Source organism: Mytilus californianus, unplaced genomic scaffold (genome assembly GCF_021869535.1).
Source record: "Mytilus californianus isolate M0D057914Y unplaced genomic scaffold, xbMytCali1.0.p SCAF_8, whole genome shotgun sequence".
Classification (NCBI taxonomy): domain Eukaryota; kingdom Metazoa; phylum Mollusca; class Bivalvia; order Mytilida; family Mytilidae; genus Mytilus; species Mytilus californianus.
Window position 1 is genome coordinate 78,606,087 of NW_026262734.1, and position 9,905 is coordinate 78,615,991.

The 9,905-nt window shown below is 31.5% G+C and overlaps 1 long non-coding RNA gene across 1 annotated transcript; it reads right to left on the minus strand.

The window, feature by feature from the left end:
* Positions 1-5,767: 5,767 nt before the first annotated feature.
* LOC127712775 (uncharacterized) lies at positions 5,768-8,546 on the minus strand. Its single transcript, XR_007987305.1, has 3 exons — positions 8,047-8,546; positions 6,754-6,864; positions 5,768-5,887 (listed from the first exon to the last, which is right to left on the minus strand). It is a non-coding gene; the product is annotated as an uncharacterized LOC127712775 (long non-coding RNA).
* Positions 8,547-9,905: the final 1,359 nt, after the last annotated feature.

Below are 9,905 nucleotides of genomic sequence, written 5' to 3' on the forward strand. Positions count from 1 at the left end.
CGGAAGAATAGCTTTTCTCTACTATTATGCTATTATTCCGGCCATACCTAACCATGAATAATAAATATGCATTTGGTTAAGTGATAATGGTACCATCCAATGAAGAATGAAGTGGTAAACAATTTCCTCCCATGCAAACACTGAGAATTGGAACTATTCATTTTTTGGCCGTTCTCCTCACAGACATTAATGATTATAAACTCAAGATAAAACGTTCTGAAAATAGTAATAATGAAAAAAAAAGAAGACAAAAACAGAATTATCATAGAATAAACTCATCAATTACCAAATCTGATTTATTTTTACTACTGGCTGTTCTATTGAACACACAGATTCCCCGTAAATATAATCAGCTTGTCAAATGAAATCAAAAGAAGAATACCAACATCGATTGATATGCAGCATATACACTTCTGAATTAAAGTCACTTGTTTAAAATTGTACAAAAGAGTTTCCATTCAACAAAACAAATCAAAATGCAAATAAATTTACTTCATAGTATACAGCATATTCAGATTTTGTTCTATGCAAAGGGAAAATTAGGAGGGGGGGGGGGGGGGGGGGGCAGAAATGCCTCTCCTCTTTTCATATTCAAACTATGAATTTCCTGCAAGGTTAGGAGTTGGGCCACTGATTTACGGATTCAATGGACATATATGATTCCTAAAGAAAATCCATAATTTATCATTTCCTAGAAGTTTGTTTCCAATGAAGTCGTCAAATGATTTCGCACGATTTCTTATTTTAAATGTTCGGAGATTTTTAACACAAAGAAAATAAGAGAAAGGGGTACTAGGCACATGTAAATTGTCCTAAAAAGTAAGATTGTGTTTATGAGAGCAAATATATTACAATTTTTTATTGAGAAAATAAATAAAACAGAATTAAATAAAAAGGGGGGTGTTATCCCCAACCCTGGTATACTATTCCCAGTCCAGACATATCAGTGCATGTTCATAGATCTCCGTTGTAGTAGAACTTAGAAATAATACATTCAAGTTTATTTGGATTAGTCGTTTTCCTGTGAATTGTTTTACTTTTCACCGCTACAGGTGATGATTAATAACGGGACTGTTTACAGTTAAAAAAGAGAAGATTACAAAATGAAATATTTACAGATTCTTAATTTTCTAAACTACAAATAATTTTTGATTCAGACATACCTTTGAAAAAGCTATAACACCCTTTTTAAAACAGTCAAAGCCGGTGTGACAATTTCTGTTTCAAACCAGGAAATATTTAAAATTTGTAGTTACAAAAATAATACGTTCACGGAAGAAATATAAAAATTTACCGGAAAGAATACGTAAAATAATTGCTAAATGATATATGGTAAAGTGTTACATAAATAAGTCTTGATATTCCTTTTTTTATTTCATTGTTGATAATGATATAATTTTGCTGTAATTAAAACTTGTGTTATTTAAATATATTGATGATTACCAGAAAACAACCCTGGATTTCTGGTACTAACAAAGAGGGAAGCTTCACGAGAATGCTGGACTAGTGAAAAACATTGTTAACAGCTGAAGTGCAATTTGTTGTTGAATAATAAAAAAAAAAATCAAGTGTTTTCAAGGGGATATGGAATGACATAGCAACATGATAGACTGGACTGTCATTAAGGACGCCAAAGGATGTGGTGGTATTGTAAATATCACAAGACAGAAACCCGTTTTGATAAGGTGGTCTCTTGCTCGCCATATTCTAGCTGATTTCAGTTCTGAGATGCGACAAAGATCTGGTTTCACTGTTGTTGCCGAACAAACGAGACAAAACAAACACCTACGAAAAGGGACGAGAGTCATCTAAAACTTCTTGTCTATCATATGCATCAAATAATGACAAACCCTTAGACTACCCACTGCATCCAAAACTCCTTATTTACATCTCGACAGGAATGCATGCGATAAGATATATCGAATCAACTTTCATCAATGCAGCTAATGATGGTGCCAAAATGGCAAAATCGTTTATTGACGGTGCTCTTGCAGAGGACCAGAATTGTAACTGTTATGGTCCGATTACACGTTAAAGTAAAACAAAAAAGACAAACAGACAAACAACAGTTCACAGTACGTACACAAAACACAAGATAGAAAGCTAAAGACTTAAAGACGTTCAAAGATCTAACCGAAAAGACAAAACTTAAATGTAGGTCAGGGGGGAATTATTGAAAGTCACATCAATCCTGAGTTGGTCCTTTGTCAGCATTGGTGCTGGCAAATAGTCGGAACGATGTCACTGTAAAACAATTCATGTCGTTTCCTATTGGGTCTATACCAACATCGCTTTTTCATGATAAGGGAACAATGAAGAAAACATGCAATGCAGAATTTGGCCGTCTGCCGGAAGTTTTAGTTTCAAGTATTTAGTCCTTTGATCATTTCAATAGATTTTCTACTATATGAATACTCGAGACGGTATGGCATTGATTCAATCTTTGAACGTGAAAAATTAAAAAAAAAATTTGGAAATTTGGCATTAGAATTTATCCAGTCCCAGTTTTCTTGCTTGCCAAGTACCGATTGTCAAGTCGATGTTTTTCGATAGGTATGATTTAGAAGTCAACAAAATTAGCGGAACGAGACTGAAAATCTAGTTCTTGTTCCTCTTTAAAATTGTTTCAGGTTCTAAAAGGTCGTAAGGTTCTCGGAGTCGGTGTGAACAAGCAGGCCTAAATCAGATTTCCCGGTGAATCGATTTTCCAGCATCATGCTAGGTCATCAGTTAGTGTCACTTGGAGTAGTCATTTATCTAGATGGCACTTCCACTGACCCTATTTTGTTACGAAAATCTGCTCCAGTTTTGAAAAATTATTTTGTATGCATAACGAAGATGACACTCAGATGATTTTATATGCTATTTATGCAGAAAAGGTGTTCGATGTAAAATGAATCAAGGGTCGGATGATTTTAAAGTCAACAGATACAAATATACTGATCTTATGCGTCTATTTTCCCTTCATACAGCACATACGCATGAGCTATGGTTAAAAAAAAAACAATATTACTTTCACACAAGATTTGCACCGCTTTATTCATGTCCATAAATAGTGTAGGGTGGATTGTTTTCGCTTATTTTTGGGAATTATTGAAAATCGCGAAAATAAATTCAACGAAAATTAATGCATACGTTCGGTACTTTCTAACTAATTGCTAAAGCGTTTTGTGAACGATCTTTTTTTTCAATCGGCAGGTCAGTAACGGTATATGTAAGTTTTAACAACATAAATACCAAAGGGCATTGTTCATACATGTATCTAAAAAATGAAGTCGCGAGTTTCTTTTTCACATATATAAAAGTATCAATCGTTCGTTGAACTCCGTGGATGAGCATCTAAAATTTCTGTAAGCATAAGAAAATAATACCAGCTGAGAATTCTGAATTAACTAGTGTCAAATAATATAAGATTGTAAAGTACTCTGTCAGATATTGTATCCTTATTAATTAGTTAAATTGCATAAGAGTTGTTAGTCCCTCTTGATAATTTGTACATCAAAGGTCCGGTCAATTTTGTGATTTTAAAACGCTGCAATGAAAAAGACTACGAGAAAGAGTTATCTTTCGTCGGTGTTCTGTACCCCCTTAAGTAACGACAATCCTTTAACAAGAACAATAGACACTTGTTTGATTGAATGACAATAAAGATATTCGCTCATAATTTGATTTTTTTTTAGAATTTCTTCCCCCTCAGATGTGTTATGGCGGAAAAACAGACAAATGCCAAATGATGTATAAATGTCTTTCTTCTTGTCAATTTCAACAACTTTTATAACTGTAGAATAAAAACCGCCAACATTTTTTGTATACTGTGTTGCCCCTAAATCGCCAAAAATTACATCCGCGAAAAAACCCTGCTATGCGGTATGTTATAGTCTCGGGTCTGTTATATTTAACCTTCTACCAGCCGCACTTGCTGTAACAGGATTCATTTCAATGTCATCCCTGTTTGAGATCAGTAAGAGTACTGTTTGCAAAGTCTTAAAGGACAACACCATATTTCTACTGTTTGTCAAACCTTTCGAATTGTAACATCGATGAATCTGTTAATGCAGCTCATAATTTTGTTATAAGGTTAATTTTCTAAAGTTAAGACTGAAAACTAATCAAAGTGACTTAAACAAATTGAGCTACAATTAAAAATTCCTAACTTGCCAAAATTGTTCCTAGTGAATCTACCTTTATACAACATGTACTGAGAGCTTCACTTCAGACATTTGTTCGATTGTCTTTCCATATAGAAAAACACCCTTTCAGTCTCCTCTTCTGTTTGGGAAGAATGGGATTGTTCCTGTCTATTTCGAAGGTTAGATATCATCCCAATTTTTGCAGAATTGATTTTGAACTTATAAGGGACAATATGTGTGTTCGAAGGGTTGCATATGCTTTGAACAAAATCTATCATGTACAGATGTATGACCATGTTAGGCAAATGACATATAATCAGTCGAAATGTCAATACTTATCTGGTTGCAGTAAGAAACATTGACGATGACGAAGGTGACGATGTGTATGAACGTATTTGTCCCTTTTAAAATATTGGTAGCGATCGAATGAAAATAAAGAACCCAGCAAACACAAAAACATCTTTAAAATGTTTTAAAAATGTTGTGTCTAATGTCATGAAAATATCACAAAAAAACGTGAGAAAAACATTAAATGTATGGTAGAATATATATCGCTAAAACGTTTTCTAATATATTTTCTAAAATATTTGCATAATATAATTAAAATGTTGTAAAGAAATATCATGATAATGTGAATAACAATGGCGTATAAAACATTTTGATAATCTTTTAAAAAATATTTTCTAGAAATATTTTCTGAACGTTTGAAAAACATCATGAACAGCAAATAATGTTATAAAAATGTTTTTTGGATGTTTTCTTGCAAGTGAGACTGTGCCTAAAAAATGTTTTCAAAATGTTTTAAGAAGATGTTTTTGGTTGATATCTAGATCATATAAATATAAAAAATTCTGTACTTTTGATTGAGTTTCCTGCTTTTTTAAATAACAAATCGTTAGTTAAATTAATTTATACACAGTGATTAATTCTATATATACAAACAAGAATAAATCAGTTGTTTTGCTAAGCATATGAAATTCACAATTCAAAGTCTCTAAAAACAAGTAGTATCTACAAATTTTGCAACATCCAAAATGGCAGACACAACTCATCATGGTCAAGCCACTTACCAAATATGAAGTCATTCTGTTCATTGATAGCATTACTAATTAAAGTAATGAAAAATTTGAGAACATTCAACATTTTGAAATACAATGTATAAGCAAACAGGAAACAGGTGCCAGATACAAAAATGTTCACACATCACAGTTCATCACTATCAAGCAGCTCATTAAATATGAACTCATCTTTATCAGCAGTTTTGGGAAAAACAGTGATGAAAATATTTGTTGGACAAAATCCGACAAATATAGGTGGACAGACGACAGACAGTGCAAGAAAGAACATTCCAACCACAATGGTATAATGTTTAGTTTTTCACTCTCAACTTTTATTACCTATCTTACACACATCATGCATATGTCAACCTGAACATGCATGACATATATGCCATTGGACATTATGCAAACATTATACACATTTTTAAGTTCAAGTTACATTGACTAAAACTTGTGTCCCAAATTCAGATTTTTCAATGCAACTTCTCTTTCTAAACTTAGACGCTACACTTCTAATAGGGTTACATCTTAAGTCAATAATCATTGATAATTGGCTGAAGAGATGAGAACAAAACACCATTTTACATCAACAATTTGATTTATTTAGGAATACATTGAAAAAGTCAATCAATTGTCTTATTCAAATTCACTTGGAATGTCTTGTAGTGTCTTATATCTTTTTCTTGCCGTGCCATGCTTCTGAAAAAAAAAATTAATCTTACATTCATATGTAAACTTCTTGCACATTCCTTTATTATAGAACGATTCACGTTGCCTGAAGGATATACATCCCCTCCCCTTTAAAGTTTTGAAACAAATAAAGATGAGTCCGTCGGAAGGGGACGATAAATGGCTGACCATGTTAAGAGAGAGCAATATGCCACGCTGAACTTCATTTAGTTATTAAAAAAAAAACACATAAAAAACTTTACACTAGATATGTGTCAAGTCAAGAGTCTTATTTCATTATACTCGTTGATTGTTGTCCATCATATTTTTTTTCTTTTATTGTTTTGTATAAATCAGGCTGTTGTTTTTCTTGTTTTTTATTAGTTTTCATTAAATGCATTGTATCATGTAGGGGCCTTTAAAAGCCCTGCTACATAATGTCATTAAACATCTTATTGTCCTTTTTAAGTGTTAAACTCTGTAGAGTGACATAGTTTATAACTTGTCATTTGTATCTAAGGGCATATGATACAGTCCTAGAAGTATACTATAGGCACATAATAACTTATCGAAGTGTTACGCATTGTTTTCGCAATGATGATAATAATATAACTTAACTTCCGAGAAACACACAGGTGTCATTAAATGAGTTGTTTATATGTATTTGAATTACTTCAAAGGAAAGCAAATATGTTGTTTATGAAAGCACACTGTTGGACTAAAAGATTGATTTAAATAAACAACTTGTTTCTATTTTGTCACAAAATAAATAATTTATTCAAATATCCAGATATCTTTTCTGTATTGTATGCCCTTAATCTTGAATGTAATGCATTGTTTATGCTAAATATTTGAATTAAATATGGAATAACAGTAAATCTGTATGAAAATCTTACTTCAAAAAAAAAATTCTCCTGAAAGGTTGTAGACATTCCAAAGAACCTGCGCCACTTCCAAATTGTAAACCTGCATATTGAACTTGTCCTTTGTGGCTTTTCTTTTAGCTCCTGTTAAAAAATAAAAGATACATTGTATGTACATTGTGTGTATGAAGCAATAAATATAATTTTAAGCAACAGTTTATATTATCTTGCTTGTACTGAAGTCTTACATAGTCTTTGTAATGTTCATTAAGCTGTTAAGGGAAATTTAATTTACTGTTTTGCAAATACATACATACACTGATTTTACTAGAAAAAAAATCTCCATATTCAAATGGTGCTTATATTATATTAGTGTTATTGTAACTTGTGTGCCTCGGAAACAAGGTATTGAGTCATGCTTATTGCAATAGTTGTTGTTGGTTTAAGTCTGTCAAATTTCTTTTTCATAATGTGTATTTAATGTAGGCAGTTAGTTGTTTTGTTTCAATTGTGTTGAGAAAAATTTAACATTTGTTTGTCAAGGCTTCAAAGTGGACTATATGGCATTGGTTTTCTCAGTTTTGAAAGCCGTACAGTGACCTATAATTTCTTTTTATCCAAGTCATTTAAATTCTGGTGGATAGCTGTCTCATACACATTATCACTATTTCAGTATTTGGAAATCTGTCCCGCTTGAACTTTTTACGTCAGCATACGTCATACAATAATACACCTTATCGCTATTCCCGCTTGACCCGAGAATCTATCCTGCTTGAACTTTTGACGTCAAACAACAATCACTTTTCCATTGTGGCATCAGATTTTTTTATGATGTCAAAATTTTAAGGGAACTTGTGACAGTTGTGTGATGTCCAGTAATGGCGGACAAATAGCGATAAGACGTATTAATTTCAATTGTGGTGTCAAATATTTTCTCATATGACGTCAACATTTTACGGGAACTTTTGTGATGTCCATGGCCAGTAATGGGGGACAAATAGCGATAAGGTGTATTGGCAATCAAACACACAAGCCATATATCCTTATAATTTTTTTATATCAATGAACAAATTCATAATTGGTGTACGTAGATGCTTGAACAGTGGCGGATGTAGGGGCACCGACCCCCTTATGGAGCTACTTATAAGATAAATGTATAGACTATTTACAAGTATCACTCCAAACGTTTGCTTGCCTTGGGCAGGGGCCCCCTTTTTTCAAAACCTTGATCACCACCTCCAGAAACAGATGTAATTTGGTTCCGATTATGATTGAACACACACAATGAATGCACAAGTTTCATCTTAACAGATTAATCATTCTTACCAAGTGAGTATATATCGCGTAACAAACAATTTTCTTGGCTCTCTTTGTTGATATCCTGTCTTCGTTTCGAAATTCAAATTTCAAAATCATTTCCGGTGATAAAACAAAAGTCGATTCCGGAAAAGGTCGGTTTTCCGTAAGGCATATAAACGATACGAAAATTGAACTTAGTACAGTTACAGTTTTCATTTCTTAATTTCTAAAATATACACGAACGAAATGAATAAACATTAAAGAAAGGTGATTGTTTATTAATACATTATTGCTTATTTTAATGTTGACTCTTTTGCATAAAATCTGACTTCAAGGATCTTCAAGATATCAATTCAGTAAGGATTTCAACCATAGTATCTTGCTTGTCATGGTATTGATGAAATGTAGTAAAATATCTTATCCTGAAAAAACGAGCTAATTCCACAAAACGTTGTTTGTGGGGTTTTGAATAAAGTTTAAATAAAATGTTATTTTTATATCCGTAAAATGTTGAATAAAATATCAGTAAGACTATTAAGTAATGTGTATGTCAGAATATTTTATAGAAAACATTTAGCTGATATTTTTCAGATGTTTTATGTAAAACATTTTAATTTAACGTTATAAAACATTTTATGCAAATAGCAAAACTATATTTTGTGTAAAACATTTTTTTGCAGAATGTTTTTTGGATATTTGGAAAATATTTACTTTAAATGTTGTTAAAATATAAAATACCAAATGAAGAAAATATTATTTTTTTATATTATAAAATATCTACGGGATATTTTAGAACAATGTTTGAGAACATGAATAAAAGATATTAGCAAATAATATTTTGTTAATGTTGTAAAAACATTTTACTTAAATGTTAGAAATAAAACATTTCAAAAACAATAAAATAAACATTTTTTTTATGTTTAAATGATATCTTATTGAAATATTTTGTGAGAGACGTCCATATGACATTTAAAAAATGTTTTTTAAATGTTGTGTGTTTGCTGGGAAGTCAATATTATTTATGTATGATATTTTCCAAAGAATACATATGTACTATGTTTAGAAATTGTAAGATACATAGTTTTTTTCTATCAAATGATTATAGAAGTAGGTTAAACAAAACTGTCATGTGTTTTCAGACCTTGACATGGTTTATGGGCTTTCAAACTAACAGGAGACCATACGAAACGTAGCAGCTATTACTAGCTTCGTTCGTCATTTCATATGTTTTTTGCCATGGTGTTGTCAATTTGTCTTCAACTTATGAGTTTTAAGAGACATGTCCCTTCATATATTCTTTAACTACAAGTCATTCATCTAACCAATGTCTGCTCAATTTATCATACAGATATGTAGAATGAGGTGATTTACATGTTCCTAACTGACATTTTGTTTTTATAACTTTGCCCCCTTTCAGGCTTTGCAGTACTTCGAATTTCTATATAGCAAAACAAAAACAAAAAACAAAAAAACAACATAAAGCTACTATTTGAACTAACTCTGGGTAAAGGTTACACAAATTTTTAAAACAAAGTACTAATGTATGTGCTTCCACACTTACCACGAAATTATATATTTACCCAGAAATAGACGCACACCTTCAATCAAAAGATGTAAAAAACAAAAATTTTGTGTTGACAACATATAAAAAAACATATTTATAGCTCAATTGAAACGAATATAATATAACACTTCCAAATTTTGAAATTATAATTGGTCAAGATCACTGCTTTTAACAGCTGAGTAAAAATTGCAAAGGTGCACCTTATATCGTTATAGGTAAAGATGTCATTATCAAATCATATTTGGCAATGGAAAAATCAGATATGTTCTACATGCCGAAACTAAAATGTTATTTCTTTTTATAAATTAGTCCAATTTTGTTT